At 47.4% G+C, this 19,176-nt stretch overlaps 1 protein-coding gene across 27 annotated transcripts in view; it reads left to right on the forward strand.

The window, feature by feature from the left end:
* The window catches only part of KCNMA1 (potassium calcium-activated channel subfamily M alpha 1), a 762,573-nt gene that overhangs the window by 172,792 nt on the left and 570,605 nt on the right, over window positions 1-19,176 (forward strand). The window contains exon 2 of one of the 27 annotated variants that reach the window (XR_014077926.1): window positions 5,380-5,701. The exons of the other annotated variants lie outside the window; for them this stretch is intronic. The gene's annotated coding sequence lies outside the window, so the exon portion shown is untranslated. The remainder of the gene's footprint in view (window positions 1-5,379; window positions 5,702-19,176) is intronic. 27 annotated transcript variants of the gene reach the window in all.

Raw genomic sequence — 19,176 nt, forward strand, 5'->3', positions numbered from 1 at the left:
TAATATCTGTATCCTAACTAATCCCTTCTTAAAAGGACATCAGTCAGGGCTTCCCTGGTGGCTCAGTGGTGAAGAATCCACCTGCCAATGCAGGAGACACGGATTCGATCCCTGGTCTAGGAAGATCCCACATGCCGTAGGGCAACTAAGCCTGTGCGCCACAACTATTGAACGTGTACTCTAGAGCTGCAACTACTGAGCCCACACACCATAGCTCCTGAAGCTCACACACCCTGGAGCCTGCTCTCCTCAACAAGCGAGGCCACTGCAATGAGAAGCCTGTGCACTGCAGCAAGAGAGTAGCCTGCACAGCAACGCAGACCCAGCACAGTCATAAATAAATAAATAAATGTATTTAAAAAGGGCATCAGTCATATTCGATTAGAGTCTACCCTAATGACCAAATAGGGCTGTGTTCAGATGCATGGGGTAAAGGGGGTAGGGTTAAGGATTTCAACATAGGGATTTTGAGGGAACCCAGTTCAGCTCATAACAGTATTTTGATTTTTGAACTTTTCTGCTTTGGCTGGTGGAACATGACCTATTCCTGGCCCCACGTGAGTTCCAGGGGCTGTTCTCTGTGCTCCTTCAGGGTGTTTCTGTCCCTCACCTTGGGTACTAAGTCTTCAGTACTTAGCTGAACACTCAAGAAGATCTCTCTGCTGATCCTCAGAGTGTTGTCTGGGCAGCTTTCTCCTCTCTGGTACTCTATCCTGTGAACTCTAGGTGCCTGGGCTTCCCTGGAATCCCAGCTCTGATTCCTCAACTCAGCAAGACCCATGGGCTCTGCCTGGGCCCCTTCCTCTGAGCTGTGGCTCAGATACTCCCCAGGCTGAAGGCTGGGGTATTCATGGGTTCACCTTGTTTGTTTCACAGGGATCACTGTCCTGCCCTGTCTGAGCTCCAGTGTCTGCAAACTCTTATTTCAAATATCACACCTGATTTTTTTAGTTGTTCACTAGAGGAGGTAAATACACCCCCTGTTACTTCCTCTGGGGAGTCTTTGAATTGTGGGGAATACTTTTAGTGTTCTGGAACTTGTCATTCTAGCTCGTATTTCTAGTGGGTGTTAGAAGTTGGATTTTGGAATTTCTGTTCTAATGATGTTGTGGCTTATCCCTGGGAATAAATTTTTGATTGGAAGGTTAAGCTGAGTGCTTGTGAGCCTTTGGAGATGCAAGCAGTGGTCACAGGTGCCAACCTGGTCTCCATACAAACAGAATAAGTCGAACCCACCAGTTATTAAGGAGCCAGTGTCAACATGTAGGTCTTCTTTCACCTGAAATCACAGCCATGAATTTTTAGTACATACCAGAATTTCCCTTGTGCCAGGTTTTGTCTTTATAGCAACCCAGTCAGACAGGTACCAGTATCCCTGTTTTCCAGATGAGGAAACTGCAGGGTGATAAAGGATATTTCCCAAATCTCAGGTTTGAACTCAGTTCTGCCGGCCCTTAAATGAGATGCCATATTGCCCAACATCTTCATCAGCATCTTAATTAGGGAGGATCCAGGAGCTGGAACTTCAACCCAAATTAGCAAAACAAAAACAAAAGATCAGATACAAGATGAAGACTCCTTCTTTGTCCCTGCATTGAGTTACGAAATCATCCCCAGAGCAGATGGAGACTAAATACTTACTCCAGGAAAAGGCCTCATTTTTAGAAAGAACTGAGAGATTATTCAATCCCTAATTTACAGCTGGGGTTAATGGTGGCCGGTGGCCAATAGCTCTTGTAGCAATGTCACTGTCATAGGATGGTGGTGTCACAGCAGCTTCCCTGGCAGGACTTCCCCTTGATGGCCCCCATCTTCACTGTATGGAGGGGCTTTTTGTATTACAATGAGTGTGCATTTCTAAAGTATATAATTATTCCAGTAGCTGGATGGATACAACCTTGTCGATTATAAATAAATCGTCACTTCGCCTCCTCATCACCATCAAAATGTCTTTCACACTCCAATTAAATTAACGCACTTACTTTATTGTCTAGTAAACTTTTTCCAAAAGTTTACTCCCACCTCCGTCTCCATCTAGAGAAGAACCTGGTTAAATGTCACCGCTTTGCCCTCCTATGCAGCCGCCTCACTCTGTCCTTCGAGTGTGACACCCTCCAAGTGATCTGGCACCTGATCTGGGGTCCTGTATGTGGTCCTGTCTGAGATGTGACCAGACTTACCCCCTTGCATGGGAGACCCAGACTGAACGGGGTGGGAGGAGGCAACAGGTGGGGAGAAGATCAGAGTCTGGTAAGTTCTTCCTTCTCATGGCAAGGTAGGGGTAGGAGAGGAGGGAAGAGCCTTGCTGAATTTTGTTATTAGTAAAAGAGCACTTGGCTCTCTTGGAATACTAGCTCATGTCCAGAGCACCAAGCAAATACAGAGTCTGTGCTTTTATTTTCACTGCTGTTAGCAAAGTTTTGGTGGGAATGAGACATGACATTAAGTGGGGTGTTTTGTCAGAGTCAGGGGTGTTCCACAGAAAGTACTTGTTAGGCCTAGTTCCCTGTGGTGAAAAGACTTGTGAATTTCAGAAACATTTTGTGAAAGTACACAAGCTTTGGCTGACTGCAGGTTTGTAATTGAGGTATATGCCCTGGGAAGAAAGAAGAAAGCAAACACACAGGTCTATGAATATATAGGTGCCCTGACATGGTGATGGCTGGCAGCCTTGCCCATGAACGAGAGGGGCAGTCACTAGAATATGTGGTCCACACACTGTGGAGACTGCCCATGCCTAGGCAGGTAAGCACCTGGCCTCTGATTGAATATACTCAGAGTGTAACTCAGTTCATGTACCATGTCTTCCAGAAGCCATCTGCCTGCTTCAGGCTGGAAGTGACCCTCCTTCTCTGAACTCCAGTTGTCCCCCATCCATGTCTCTGATGTTAGGGCTCTGGTCACTTTATTTCTGGGATCTGGGTTAGTTACATGCCTTCCTACATCCTTGTCTGGTCTGCACCCTCCTTTGAGGATCAGGTGGAGGTCTAGGTCAAGGTCATCTTTTTGACCCCTTCAGTGCTTTGCATGGAGCAGACGCCACCTCTCACAGGTGGATGGATTACCTTTGGCTTCAGTGGTTCTCTTTTTCAACTGCCTAATGTTGTCCAGCCAGCGTATTGCTCAGGGTTAAAAAAAAGAGAGTGATGCTTTCCTGTTTGATTCTAGGGTTTCTCTGGCTCAGGTGGCCCTTATATTCCAGGGGTCCAGGACCGATGGGGAGTGGCATCAGCTGGGATTTGAGGCTAAGCCAATAAGGGTTTGGATCTGCTGCATTAGCTGGCTTCTTGTCATGAGTCTCAGATGGCTCCTTTCCTCCCTTGCACTCAGGAAAGTGTGGGTTTGGGACAGGACATGACCGGTGACACCCTGAAATTTCTAAGCTCTGTTAGAGGCAGTACATCCTTGTACTAATAGACTGTCTTAAAGATGAAATAAAAAAGGCTTTTTATGATAATAAAATTATGTGTTTATGATATAAAACTCAGGAAATAAAAGCATCGTAAAGCGGAGGCAGTATCATCTATAATTCTGCAGTGCAATGATCATATTTGGGTGTATTTTATTATTAAAATGTAATGTTATTCTGAAAGCATGATTGGGTCATACTATATGTAAAGCTTTACAATATATGTATTATTTAAAATGTAAGTAGCATATACGATAAATATTAAAATGATTCATGAAGATACAAAATGCAAAGGAAAAGTTTTCTGCCCATCCATCCATCTGAATCCCTGAAACATTTCTCCAAAAGTATCTGCTTTTCAAAGATTATTCTGTATCTCTCCATGGGGTGGGGGGAGGCATGTGGAGAGGGAAATGCATATATTAGCTTTTGTAATCACCAGTAGTTAAAGCTTATTTTTTACTTTATTCCCTGGTGGCACAGATGGTAAAGAATCCATCTGCCACTGCAGGAGATGAGGGTTCAATCTCTGGGTCAGGAAGATCCCCTGGAGAAGGAAATGGCAACCCACTTCAGTATTCTTGCGTGGGAAATCTCACGGACAGAGGAGCCTGAGGGACTGTGGTCTATGAGGTTGCAAAGAGTGGGACACGACCGAGTGATTAAATACACACAAACTCACACACACACACACAAACTTAGAGATCCATAATGAGCATTTCCTCCTGTTGCTACTGATATATCAATAATATCTTAAGTGGCACCACTGTACTCCATCATGTAGATGTCCCATCTCTATTCTCTTTAGAACAGAAAGTTTTTTTCCAGTGTGTTATTAAAAGTAATACTTTGAAATAAATACATCTTTACATATAATATTGCCTCCCACCTGCTTATTTTTTCAGGACATATTTCCAGAAATGGAAATATTATAGCAAAGGAAATGTTATAGCTGTTGATAGATACTGTCAAATTATAATACATTTTTTTCTGTAGAAACAGGGCCACTTTTCTGACCCATAAGTTCCTTTTGATGTTTTGAAGATTAAAAAAGTAATACCTGAAGACCTGCTCTTTATTAAAAAAATTCAAACAACAAAGAAGTACTTACTTGCAATGAAAAGTAAAATTCACCCCTTCCTCCTCAACTTCCCATCTCTACTCAGAGGTAAGCCCTGATAGAGCCAAACTGGGGATTGGATGGACCTAAATTTGAATTCGGATGCTGTTACTGCTTAGATGTGTGATGGTGGATTAGTTATGTACTCTCTGGGCCATGGTTTCCTCATCTGTAAAATGGGTGTGCCAGCAATCGCCTTGTCGGATAGTGTAAGAAGAAAATGGGTGTGTGGAGAGGTAGCCACTGGCCAGAGAGAGCCACAATTATAATTACTGTCTTTGTTGAATGACTGATTGCTGCTCTCTCTGATGTGTGATCCACAGCCTCAGTCTGAAATCGTGCTAAGAAGCAATCCGCTTATTCTGATGAGCACTGGTCCCTCTCTGCAAGATTGCTTTTAAATCTGAGCTGATGGAATCACAATTCTGTGAGCTCCCCAAGTAAGAGACAGTGTTTCCAGCAGCTTGGGGAGCTGCAGCTGTTCCACTGAGCTTCGGTCTGTGTTCTAGGGTGGTTGTCCAGGCCCTTTGAGTAGCAGGATATCATCACCCCATTATTAAGTTAGACACACCTTGGATTACTATTGCTGAGAAAGCAGGCATTAAGAAGAGTCAGGCAAGAGAAATCCCAGCTTGAATGGGCACTCACCAAGTGTCCCCTTGAAGTGTCAGCCTGCTCAAAACTATAGGCATGACACCATAAACCCTACTATTTATATGACACTAAACTCTGCACACATCTTTAGTAACACTAAGCCTTGGGTTGTTTTAACAGCATGTCTAATTATAACTTTTTTTTTTAACATTTACCATGCTGACACACCATCTTTACTCATGTTGTGGTGAACAAGGCTGTTTGCACCCAGTGGCAGCACTGCTGATGAGAAGATGCCGCTAAAGCTGACCGCCCAGGATAAAGAAGGATGACCCATCACTGAGAAGGCTGGGGACCCAACTGACCACTGCTCTGGATCCCAGTATCCAAAACATCCCATGTGGTCCTCAGGCTGCAGGTGTGAGATGAAAGAGCGAGTGTGGATTGTGATTCTCGGGGAGCCAGAGAAGGGCATTTTCTTGCAACAATGTTCTGACCGGTCAGCCTCAGCAGCATTTTGTCTACGTAATCAGTAGCTACCGGAAGAGGGGTGGACTCCGTGAGAGCTCCCTGAACAGGTGGAAACATTACATTATTTTATCTGTTTGCCAGATGTTTATTGAGCATCTATGGGAGAAACCAAGGTTGTAATATTAATGTCCAAGCACTAAATGAGAGCATGGGCACTGGTGTGGACTGGGTTCTCTGGAGACACACCTTGGCACAGGATGTTTATTAGGGATCAACTCCCTTGAAAGGAGGGGCGGAGGCAGGAGTAGCCAGAGGGGTGAGGAGAGGGTGATACAGGCTCCGCCAAGCCTCAGCCAGCCCAGCAGGGTCCTCGGAGTGAATGTTATCCAGTAGAGTCGATTCCATCGGCCCAGAATGGCTGGGCCTCTCTTCCCCAGATGCTCATGATCCCAGGAAGGGCATGATCTTGGATGAAGTTACTCCCTACAACTGAGGCTGACCCTGATGGGCTCAGCTGACCCCCCTGCCTGGAGCTGGGCAGTGCATCCTTCCTTGTGGGGATGGGGCCAGGGCATCCCACAGGCAGGCACCACTGAGGATGTAACTGGAGCTCCGCCTGAACCCTGAAGAACACCTTGGCCTTTGGCTGTCAGGAGGGAACAGGGAGAGCTTCCAGGGGAGTAAAATGGTGTGGGCAGAGGTGTGGAGGTAGGAAAATAGCACAGGTGGAGCCAGAGTCAGAATGGAAGTCATCGTGGCCTGGATGTCTAGGCAGAGACCTGTTGTCATTGAGAACCGGCCTGCAGGGTACCTCGTGTGTGTGCCCGCCCAGGTGTTTGCCCCGTGGCCATCCTCTGAAGCCTGTTGTCCCCATCATCTGTATGGGATATGTCTTTCTGGGTGCCCCAGGATAGCCCTTGCTCCATGTCCTCCAGCCCGTGCACCTTGGGTCCCCGGGGAGATTATCTGCTTCTTCTGGTGCAGAGCCTGGATTTTCAGGGCTCATCACTGATGAAGGTGGAGGTGACTGCTGGGGCAGCAGACCAGGGCCTTGAGCATGTCCTTGACCTGGCCACCCATTTTGGTTAATGGCTTTCCTGAGGAAGGTGTGGGGGGATCCTGATAGAGCACCCCACCTCCCAGCTGTGAAGCAGCCCTCATCCTCTGACCAGCATCTGGGAGAAGCCACGAGCCAGGTGATCATACTTGCTGGGCATCTCGTAGCCCCTCAGACAAAGAAAATCTGGGCCTGATGGCTTGGTTGTTTTCATTCCTGAGTCAGCGCTGGAATGAAAGCATCTTGGTAGGTGGTGACTTGGTTCAGCTTCACTGTGATCTGGGAGGTCTCCTTGGCCACGCTGTTGAGACATCAGGGGCTGTAAGGAAAGAGCATGAGAACAGAAGTGTCATCCCTTGAAAAGCTTCCCCAGGGCCCAGCCAGGTCCCTCCTGCTCATCCTTCTCCTCCTCTTTCCCTGGGTCTCCCAGCCCATGCTGACACTTGGCCGATGAGGGCCACACCTTCGAGTCCCTGCTCCATGAAGTTGGATTTCCTCCCGCGCATTCTCAGAGGCCCTGCTTGGGTGCCATCATGGTATTTTGGATGTGATGAAGGAGGAGAGAGAGAGTGACCTGGTTGGCCTGTTTGTGGCTAACTTCCCTCAGCCTTGACTGATGATTACAGTGACGTGTGGACAGCAGGCAGATCCCCAGTGCAGCTGTGTGGGATTGAGTTTCCTGAGTTGTTCTGTATCAGCCGTCAGGGAGCCAGACTGCTGGCTGCTAAGTGTGCCAGCTTGTACCTGTGTGAGGTTTGGGTTTCAACCCTACCCTCACTCCCTCCTGCTAAATGCTGAGCTCTCTTAGGAAATGTTGCATAGCTGAAATAACAATCACGCTACAGGTACAGTGAGGGAAGTATCTGAAGGTAATGTTAAATAGAAATTTTCATTAAAGGGTCTTATTGAAATTGGTCCTTCACTGATTTTTTTTCTGATCTAGAAATCAATCATAGGAACCTTGATATATTTTTAATTTTCCATATGTGCTTGCATTGTACATGGGGGGCGGGGAGGGAGGGAGAAAAGGAGGGAGAGGGAGAGAGAGAGAATCTTTCTGCAGAAGATCCTGAATGGGTGTTTCCCTTTAAACTCCCAACACAGCTCAGCTAACCTATGGGGTCTGCATCAGCTCAGCACACAAGATATTCTTGGAGCTTGCCTTGATAGAACTCTGAGATACTCGCTATGTTTTTTCCTTTTTTTTTCTCCTGTGGTTTTGAACAAAGCTTGTTCTCTGTCTCTAAATACTGCTGGGTGGTTTTTGCATTTGATTTCTGCATTGTGGGTCTGTTTAAGGCAAGCCTTGGGCATCCCATAGGTGCTCCTGCAGCTGCAGTTGGGTTGCTATAGAAACCGAATCTCACAATGTGGCGTGGGGCCTTTTTAGTTTTACATGTGCTGCTCCTGACCTGGTAATAAGGGTGATGGTGACCTCTTTGCTCATGGCCTGAGCCTGAGAATTCCCCATGCTAATTAGTGAGGCATTTTAAGGCCCTGACCATAGTGACCACTATGGGAAGTCAGGAACCCTTGCAGGGTGGTTTTCCCTTCGCTCAGGGGCAGCCTTTGCCTTTGGACAGGCTGCCTAGCTTTTCCTCCAGCCTCAGCAGCACTCACTGGGTCAGGGAGTCCTTGTGCTGTTGGGACTGTCTGGGAGGCCCCTAGGATAACCTCCAGAGCAGTTGGGAACATGGACTGATACCACCCTGGGGACAGCCTCCCCCTTGTAGCATGGAGATGACCGAGGCCTATCACATGTCATTTTATATCTCACGAACCAGCAGATACAATGGTGAATATAACTGGCATGTGGCAGATTAAGGTGGCTCCTAGTCAGCTAACAGGTGCTGTTTCATTAGTAATTCCAATCAAAGACATTAGCTACTATTTAAGGATCCAGCAGCTTGGCCACCTACACCATTCTTCATCCGGCAGCCTGAAGCTTTTGAAGAAAAGACGAAAAAGGTCACTCTCTTCCATGCTGCTCATCCTTGGAGAATTAACTTCAGTGAAACATTGGGTGACTCTCAGGATTGAGTCTTTCCCCAGAGCAGAAGGCAGGCTGGACAAGTCACCACAGTAATTCCACAGGTGGGAAAGTCTCCAGCCATATTAAGCAAGCTGTGTGCTTGTCACCTTTCTAAATTATATCCTTGTATTCTCAAAGCAGCCTATTGTAGAAGGCATTTTCTTGATCCCATTTCTCAGATGAGGAGATTGAGGCTCAGAGAGGTTAAATGGATCACCAGTGTTCACTCAGCTAGGAAGTGGCACAGCTAAGATTTGACTCTGGTCTCCGATTCCAAACCCCAGTCCCTTCATGTTCCAACTCAGAGACAGTGCAGGGCCGAGCAGACCTGATTCCTTGTGAACTGAAGTCTCTGTACTTCCTGAGGGCTGTCAGTCTCTCTGATGGGCAGGTATCTCACCCGGTTCTCTGGCTCTTATCAAGCCCAATCTAGATGAACCACCCTAAGAAGAATTTTCCAAGGCTTACCACCACTCCTAAGTGGCTGTGAAAATGCCCATCAGGGGTTTTGTGATGGGTCTGAAGGAAGTAGGTATCTTTGGCAGACTCTGTGGATGCAGGGGCTTCAAGACCAGCAGGAGCCTGCTGGGACCACCTTTCCTGTGGGAAAACATCCATATGGAGGGGGTCTGGCCCCTCCATGGGATACTGGTGGCCTCCAGGGCTTTTTCTCTTGCCTGGTTGCCCATCTCTCTGTGTGTACCTGTCCTCTTCAGGATCCTGGCTGACCCTGGGCCATCATCATGGCATCGGTTGGGCAAACACATTTGCTGAAAACCAAACATGTACTAGGAAGGAACGCCCTCCCTACACCTTGGCCACCTGTGCAGAGTGAGTCACGCTGCTCCGTCCACCCGCCCTCGAAGCCTCCCCAGACTGGGACAGGAGGAGGGACAATGATGGGGTAAATAACAGTTATCAGACACTTAGGAAAATGAGTTCAGATTCTCACCAGACAGGAGCTAGAGCCCCAAGGACAGAGGTCAAATGTGCTGATTCCTGTTGCCACCTGCCGTGCCACTGGGTTGTGAAGGGGACAAGGTGGTAGTGGTGGTGGTGGGGGTGGGGGTCAGTCACCCACAATCCTGAGTCAGTGCACACGTGGGCATGCTAGATGTGGATGAGAGCTGCCAGTGACTCTGCTTAGGGAACACTGCCATGTGCCAGGTTCCTGGAGAAACCCTTTTGTGTTCTCTTGCTCATCCTCATAAGGAACCCTGGGAGAGCCACACACTATTGTGCCCATTGCACAGCTGAGTAAATGGAGGCACTGAGTGATTAAGTCACTTGGCCAAGGTCTTACAGCTAGTGAAGTAGTGGGTCCAGAAGGCCAGGCCAGGCTCATCTGACTTTAGTCCTGGGTCCCCATGAGGTTGCAGGGGCTGGGTGGGTAACTTAGGAGCTGAGGCAAGAGGGCTAATGCATAGAGTGCAAAAAGCCCAGCTGGGAGGGTGAGAGGACCAGTGGGGCAGGAGTGACAATGGAGATAGCACTGGGAGGTGGCAGAGGTGGCGAGGGGAAGGGGGCCTTGGGTGCCAGGCTTCCACTGCTGGCACTGGGAACCAAGAATGAGTGTTCCTGCCCTTGAATGTTCATTTGGCTCACCTCCTGGGTCTGGTCTGGGGAATTCACTCCTTGGGGTGGCTGCTGTAGCCTGGGAGTGGGTGGGACTCAGTGCAGGTTGACCATGGGCACAGTGGGTAGCAAAGAGGAATGGCCTTGGGGGACTGGAGCCAGATCTTGATCCCATGGGTAGGGAGACACCTCAAAGAAAATGGGCCTTTCTAGTCTCCTGGGACATCTCTTTTCTGACCCCCACAGCCCCCTCTAAGAACTGTGAGTGACCAAGTCCCCTCCACTGCTGGCTCCTCTAGCAGAGGGCAGTCCCCAGCAGACTCCAAGCTGTTCGGAACTTATGCTCTTGTGGCCTTGACGGAGTGAGTGAGCCCCCATGACCCTCACTTGGCCAACTGTGGGATCCTATCTTGATATATGAGACAGAACAAATCTCAGCCTATTGCTCAAGCCTTCTATTTACAGTCAGCACATAATTAAGCAGATCCTCCTGTCCTGGACCAGAAGGGGCTGCCTGGCTGGTGGGCCATGTGGTGAGTCTGCAGGGCTGCCACGTGGCTAATAGGAGAGAGGAGAGTTTGGAGAGCCTCTTGTTGATGTTCACGCTTCATTTCTTCCCAGTGTGTTTTTGGTCAACAGAAAGATTAAAAATAGCATTTAGAAAAAATTTTGTTCACTGGGTGTGACCCTGGGGGGCTATTTGGATCATAGTTGCTTGCTTCCCTGTTTGCACAGTGTGTTCAGTTCTTAAAAGCCCTAGAAAGAAAGCCCAGCAGAAGACTTCAGGTGTCCCCCTCACTAGTTGGGTCTTGCTTTGCTTTGTCAAGACCCCAGAGTGCCTTGGCCAATGTCTACGATTCATTGAGTTTCCCCTTGGGTACCCCCAGTATATGCAGTGTATCACCTGAAAGCACTCTGATAAAGATACTTCTCTGTCCTCACTTCAGCTCCTTCACAGCTCCCTGTTACCTACAGTCAAGTTCAGACTTAGACTGGTATCCAAGGCCTGGCCTCAGCTCACCTTTCCAGCAGCATCGTACCATCTTCTCCTAAGCCACCTTCAGTCATCTGGGGCTCCCCGCTTCTCCAGAACTAGCAGGGAGGGCTACTTCTTGAATTTTGGCTTCTGCTGGAATCCCTTCTCACTTCTTCTTTGCCCGTTCTCATCCTTCTCATTCTGCAAAATCCAGTTCACCTCCAGTCTCCCGGGATTCCTCCAATCTTGGAATGATCTCACGTTTTTCTTTTTTTTCTGGACCTTTAGAGCAATTCTGTCTGAACACTTTCATTTGGCAATTAATCATGTTATGCCTGGCAGTGTCTTCCCCACTATTATCTCAAAGAGTTATTTAAATATTTCATCAGCATTTAAATCTTCGTATTTGTCTTGCTACCTCAACTGAACCGAGTCTTGTTGGAAGGTGCAGAGAGGGTCATAGGCTTCTCCAGCAGGCAGCTGAGTGTAGTGGTCTCATCCATGCAGATTCCACAGCCTCCTGTGTTTCATCCTTGCTCTGCCTCTTATTAACCATGTGACCTTAGGAAAGTTTTTATTTCTCCGTGCCTCAGTTTCCCCACCTATAAAATGTGGATAAAAATCGCACCCACCTCATAGAGTTTGGAAGGATCCAATGAGTTAATACAGGCAAAAAAGGGCTTAGAACAGGGCGTGGTAGTGTCCGCTGAGATCTTTCGTATGCCTGTTTCCCCTCCACCCAGCCTCAGCCCACTGCCATGGACAGAGTAGATGGGCCAGATTTGCTTATTTGTTTTATTTGGCGTCCTCTTATTTGTACAGATGAGAAAGCCCTGGCCCAGAGAGGGTAGAGGGGTTTCTTAAGGTCACACGATAGGAAGTGGTGGAGAGCCTAAGGTGGCAGGACTGAGATTCCAGCGCTTCAAGGGGAGACCTTTCTTTTCATATGCTGCCCCCTTGAGGGGGCTTTGCTTTGCAAGCGGCACTGTGAGAAAGCTGTTATTTTATGCTTGAACACCTTTCCCCTGGAGCAGATGCGCTGGGGTTGGCAGAGGCACCACCGGCCTGCAGGGCTCCAGGGGGATCACTCACATCAATTGTTCACATCGTATTCTATGGGAATGGCCTCCCCTCGAGGTGTACAAAGAGACCCTGGGATGCGAAATGTCCAACAACCCTCCCATCATACTCCTGGGTCTAGTGATGGAGCCTGAGGCCTCCTGCAGCTGGGAAACACAAAAGCATCAGAGCCAACGGGTACCATTCATCCCAGTTGGACAGGTTAAAGGCCTCCAAAGGGGGAGGCATGGCTCCCTGTCCTGTACACTGCCTGTCCTCGTGTTCCCCTGGCCACTTTCTGAAAGACCCCTCAGGGACTGGGGAGGCATTTCAAGGTGGTGAACTATTCTCAAACACCTTCCCTCCCTGCTTTGTGCCTGGAGAGGGATCAGAGGCTGGCTGGGACATGTGGTATGGTGAGGTACACAGGTGCTCCAGGATCAACACCCCTTTCCTGCTGCCCCATCCCAACCCCAGGAGAGAATGAGGTTAGGGGGCAGTCAGAAATTGTAACATCGGAGCTAAGCCTTAAAAGTGTTTTGTAGGCTGCTTTTCAAATAGAGCCAAAGATGACAACTTTCAGACAGATTTGTGATAAAGCAATACATACAGTAAAATATAATGATGTTCATGGTAAAACCATGTGTGGTGCTAGTGGTAAAGAATCTGCCTGCCATGCAGGAGATGTGAGTTTGATCCCCAGGTTGGGGAGATCCCCTGGAGAAGGGAATGGCTACCCACTCAGTATTCTTGCCTGAAGAATCCCCACGGACAGAGGAGCCTAGTGGGCTACCATCCATGGGGTTGCGAAGAGTTGGACATGACTGAGTGACTAATACTGTGTATATGGTAGAATCTTAGTGGTGAGTATTCAGGTGTTCTCTGTAAAATTCTTTCAACCTTGTTATGTGTTTGAAATTTTTCATAACATATTGCGGGGGGAGAGTGAGGGCTTTGCAGCTGACTGCCCAAGTAGCAAATCCCCTCTCTGCTCCTTTCTAGTTATGTGACCCTGGACAAGTTACTTAAGCTCTCTGAGCCTGTTTCCTCATTTGTAAAAATGAGGCTAATCATAGAACATATTTTAGGGGGTAGGATAATGCATTTGAAGTACTTCTTAGACAAAGACTTGGGATACTCACTGATGCACTTAATATCCAACTGATAAATATCATTATTATTATCAATTAGAGAGCTTTGTTTGGATGGGCTCTCAGAAGAGGATATTGAATCAGGCAATTAGAAGATTATTAGTGACCTGAAGGAATAATTCTAGGAACATGGTGGGATGGGAGGAGAAGCCAGAGCAGGGGTTTCAGTAGAGAGGAAGGTGGTAGAGACATCAAGGCAGTGAGTCTAGACCTAGTTTGCAGCAGGCTTACTAGAAATTGAGGAGAGAACTGGGGTAATGGCTTGAAAGGGAAAGGAATTTGACAGAGGAGACTTGCTTGTGGGCCTCAGGAAGAGAGAAAAGGGGTAGGAGATAAAGAAGGTTACACAAGTGCTGCCTTGTTCCTCAAAGTGTGGTCCCAAGGACCACCAACAGCTGTATCACCGATGAGCTTGTTAGAAAAGCAGGATGCTTATGTTTATTAGAGAAGCTCTGAGCTGGTCCATAGATTCAAACTGCAGGATGGGAAGGGCCCTTCCAGGCCGTGGCAGGATGCTCAGATGCCCAGTCACACCCTGAGTCAGGAGGCAGAGTCAGTGGTCCAGCCAGGCATTTTGTCACCTTTCCCTGGGGTCAAGGGACCTCAGATAGAGCCACCTGGAAGTGTTCTGTTGCCTTTTTCTCTTGTCAATATGCTCTAACAGAAGTGGTGTGTTGGAAAAGCCATGGGAGCCCATGCTGCCTGCACTGTGCAGTAATAAAGCAGGGGACATATACCCACCCGACTTGACATATTACATTTCTAGGGCGTTTTGAACATCTAATACAGAGAACACTTCCAGAGTTTGAGTCACATTCACAGTGTCTAATTGAAAAAGAAAAAATTAGATGCTAACAGAAAGTTTAAATATATCGACATGGAGGTATAGATTCTAGCATCTATTGAAAAAAAATCAACTGATCTGGCCGCATGGGACCCGACAGTGATCTGGATCTGCTGCCTCCTTGGCCTGGGCATGTGCTTTCTAGATCACGATAGTCCCTGCTGATCTGTGGGTTTGGTCCTTTAACAAGCCTAACTTGTTAAAGCGTTTGAGTTTGTCACCGCTGGTGTATATATCCTCTTACTTTTAGGAAGTGGCCAGTGGCCAGCCACATTAAGGGACTTGCCCAGGGTCATCTGTTTTGTCCACAGAGCATGGTCCTGGCTCCCAGTGTTGGTCTCTTACCTCTGTATCTTATAACCCCTCCCTCTGTGGGTTTATAGGCCCTGGCACCAGAAGCCCCCTTCAATCTCTATGAAATCCCATGTCTACTTCAGGGGGCTTTGGTTTGGGCTCCCGGGGGACTAAACAGTTGCATTAGGAAGTGTGTATATGCCTGTTTTATGACATTACCACAAACCAAGTTCCCCTTGGTGAGTTGCTCTGAATTTTCTATCCACAAATGTTCCTATGCCTTTTCACTCCAAAATTTTACCTGTTGAAAAACCTATTTAATAGGAACTTGACGTTTTAAAAACCAACCCAAATCCCACCAGGTTAGTGTAGCAGCTTTCCCTATCTTTCATTTAAAAAAATGTTTTCAGTCACTGAAAAGCTCTTCTTATTTTACCCTGTACCACTGACAATGTATTTTAGGTTGACTTCCTGCCTTCCACCTTCCTTCCCTCCCCTCTCTGTCTTTTTCTTTCCCTTTCCTGCCATCCTTCTCCAGCCGATAACCACTCAGTAGCACAATGCTTCCATCCTACATTCAGAGTTTATCTCCTGAAGGAGGATACAGTTGCCTGATCCTGCTCAGAAAGCATCCCAGGCCCACCCTTGGTAATGGAGCTGTCTATTCTGCCACCTGGCTTGCCAGATAAGTTCCAGATCCTTGGAGGTAGAGGAGATGCTCAGCATCAAGGCTGAGCTGGAAACACCTGTCTAGCCCTTGCTTTTTCATCTCCTCAAGTGGAACATCGGAGAAGGCAATGGCAACCCACTCCAGTACTCTTGCCTGAAAATCCCATGGGTGGATGGAGGAGCTGGTATGCTGCAGTCCATGGGGTCGCTAGGAGTCGGACACGACTGAGCAATTTCACTTTCACTTTTCACTTTCATGCAATGGAGAAGGAAATGGCAACCCACTCCAGTATTCTTGCCTGGAGAATCCCAGGGACGGGGGAGCCTGGTGGGCTGCCGTCTATGGGGTCGCACAGAGTCAGACACAACTGAAGCGACTTAGCAGCAGCAGCAGTAGCAACAAGTGGAATATTTCAGCTGAGGGATCGTGTGTGTGTGTGTGTGTATTGGATATGACTGGAATGGTAGAGTTTTAGGCATCAGGAACCCTCTCCCTTTCTAGCCTGGTATAATCAGATAATTTTCTTTTGATACTTCTGACTCATAATATACGTTCGAGACAGTCATCTTTACCCTGTTTGGCTTTCTTAGAATGTATGTATGTTCTTTTGAAACAGTCATTCAATTATATGCCAGAAGGCATATCTTAGTACATAGTCATCATAAAATGCAAATGTTATGCAAATAGTATTTCCCTGGGAAGGCCATGCTATGTGCTGCTAGAAACAGCCATTGCTTTTGGTGCTGTAGCAGCTGTGTGACCTTGTGTGAGTTACTTTACTTCTCTGTGCTCAGTTTTCTTTTCTATAAAATGGAGCTGATCATTCCTAACCCTGCTGGGAGGGTTAATTAAAGGAGATACTGTATGTAAGGGCTTCCCTGGTGGCTTGGTGATAAAGAATCCGCCTGCTGTGCTGGAGTCACAGGAGATATAGGTTCGATCCTTAGGTTGGAAAGATCGCCTGGAGGAGGGCATGGCAACCCACTCCAGTATTCTTGCCTGGAGAATCTTATGGACAGAGGAGCCTGGCGGACTACAGTCCATGGGGTTGCAAAGAATTGGACATGACTGAAGAGACTTAGTATGCAAGCACGCGATGTGAAGCACAAGCAGAAAGCCTGGCAAACAGAGCAGAGACTCCACATCCTTCCCTCTTTTTTTCCCTACAAGTTTTCTTTAGAGCTTGAGAACCTGCCAAGGAGTTAATAATCTGTTAATAAACAGGGAAGCTCAGCCTACAAAGGGCTGCTTTTCAAGAGGGAAGAATCTTCTTGTAATGTAAACAGTCACCTCTGATTTAGCTTTTAACTTTGATAAGCCTCTGGTTTAACCTGTTGAGTTTTCTTTGCCCAGTTCTACCCAGAATTCTGGGAACTCTTCTCCAGTTGGGTATGTAGCTTGTGAAGGCCAGCTTTGCTGGGGTCTTCCTGATTTCCTTAGGAATGGACTTTGGACTGGGCCATGGTGCTAGTCTGCTCTAGGGGATCCAGATCTGCCTTGCCTTCCTTGTTCAGACATGCTCTGCACCTGCCAAGACTGATTCACTGCCTCCACTTCTTAGGGGTCCTCTGATGGAATTCCACTCATGGTCTAAAACTGAGAATAAAAGCATTTGAAAAGCCCTCTCTTCCTTCTGGATTCTGGGTCCCAAACAACTAAAGACTGATGATTCTTCACTCTGTTGCTGCCAGCTGGGTGAGCTGGGCTCTTTCTCTTCCATCTCTGGTCTTTTTTGTCCTGATTTGCAACCCGTGGGATATATTTAACATTGGAGGGAGGGCAGAAAAATTGAGAACCTAATGCAACCAGCAATCCAGTGTTACTTGAGCATTGTCTGACATCCTTGTGCCTGACTTTGACGTTAAGCCATAAACTTATGGTATTACTGATTTTAGGTGTTGATGGAAACAATTCAGGCTTCAGGGTTTCTCCAAGTGCAGGAAGCACAGGATGGGTGGTTTCGGCACCTTCCAGTGATACATAGATAAGACATTGAATCACCAATCAGAAGAGAGTCCTTTTTCACTTTTCTTCCAGTCCTGATTATCACAGTTAGAGTATCTCGGTTTGGTGTTTTGTTTTTAATATGTATTTATTTATTTAGCTGTGCTGGGTCTTAGTTGTGGCACACAGGATCCTCAATCTCCATTTCAGCATGTGGGGTCTTTAGTTGTGGCATGCGAACTCTTATTTGCAGCGTGTGGTTCTAGTTCCCTGACCAGGGATCAAACCTGGGGACCCCTGCATTGGGAACTTGGAGTCTTAGCCACCTGACCACCAGGGAAGTTTATCACTTTGGTGTTTTGAAAACTTCTCAACACTCCGCCTTGTCCCCTTTGAACAAAGGCATGGCCAGCCTTGGCTGAGCGCCTCTGTCGGCAATGGCATCTGGCTGGAATTTTGTGACCTGGTTTTGTTTTGTATTGTGATTATTTTAAAAGTTATCTTGTATTTTTTCACAAGTTATACCAGTTTTTCACATATAGCCCCCCAAGCTGCTGACCTCGACTCCATTTTTGACCTCACCATTGACAGATCACATTGGGGCAACTTCCACCAGCCAGATAGTTCCTTAAAGGTGGAGGCACCATCTTTTTCTTTTTAAATAATTTCTATTTATTTATTTATTTTTGTCTGTGCTGGGTCTTCGTTGCTGCTCAGACTTTTCTCTAGTGATGGAGAGCAGGGGAAGCCCAGGCACCATCTTTTTCATCCTTGTCATCCCATGCTCCTCACAGGGACCTCGAAACATTATTATTCAACTATTTAACACAGATAGTAATGGACTTGTGATGATCCTGGTGCAGCTGACTTCCTAGCAGTCGCTTTTTCCACGGGGAAAGTGGTCCAGAAGTTAAGAGTTAGGCGTTACTACAGATGTCAGAGGATATGCTAGTCCCCCCACCTCCCCAGTGGTTCACACAGCTCTAGGGCTTGCCTTTGTGTGTTACTTCAGCGAGGCACATGCTGTGTTTGTATGGTTGGGAAGCAGGAAGAAGCTTGTGCTAGCTGGTGATGTGGGCATACAAGTCCTGAGTTGGATGAGGGATGAGTCCCTTGGAGGCAGTGGCATGTTGGTGCTATAAAGCATTTAGTGGGTCTTCCCAAAAGGGAGGCATTGTCTGGCTGGCTGTGGCTCTGACTGCATGGCAATTATCTTTGTGGCCTGGGCTCCAGGCTTGGGACAGCTAAAACACTGGGCATCACTCAGGCTTGATGTCACTGTGTAGGTTGGTGATGATCCGTCAAAAACTTTGGGTTCCCTGCCTTCTGGGCTTGGCAGGGCCACTGCCTCCCCATGGACAGTATATGGGGCCTTTCAAGTTAGCGGGGCTCTGTTTTCTCATTGCCTTTCAAAGGGATTACGTGCGTGTGTGCTAAGTCTTTTCAGTCACGTCCAACTCCTTGCAATGCTATGGACTGTAGCCTGCCAGGCTTCTCTGTCCGTGGGAGTCTCCAGGCAAGAATACTGGAGTAGGTTGTCATGCCCTCCTCAGGGGATCTTCCTGACCCATGGGTTGAACCAGCATCTCTTATGACTCCTGTATCAGCCAGGCTTCTTTACCACTAGTGCCACCTGGGAAGCTCCAAAGGGATTGGGGACAGACGAATGAGTCTCTATTTCCAGATGTCACCACTGCTCCTTGGTGTGGCACGGGACACCAGAAGTAATCTCCAAAGCCTCGTCCCATTTTAAAGTTCTTTGAATCTGACCCTGGATAACTGGGCTTGAGTTACACGGGTGTGAAATGAGGAAGTTAAATCAGGACAACAACTTGTTTTGGATGAATTTCTTGAAGGTATCATAATATAAAAGGATTAACCAAAGATGAGTAGGTCATCTTTGTCTTGTTCACCACCATAGGCCCAGCACCTAGTGTAGTGGCAATAAAAATAGGCTCATGAAGTGAAAGAATAGGAGGT

This window comes from Giraffa tippelskirchi, chromosome 2, assembly GCF_054371585.1.
Source record: "Giraffa tippelskirchi isolate mGirTip1 chromosome 2, T2T-mGirTip1v1.2.pri, whole genome shotgun sequence".
Classification (NCBI taxonomy): Eukaryota; Metazoa; Chordata; class Mammalia; order Artiodactyla; family Giraffidae; genus Giraffa; species Giraffa tippelskirchi.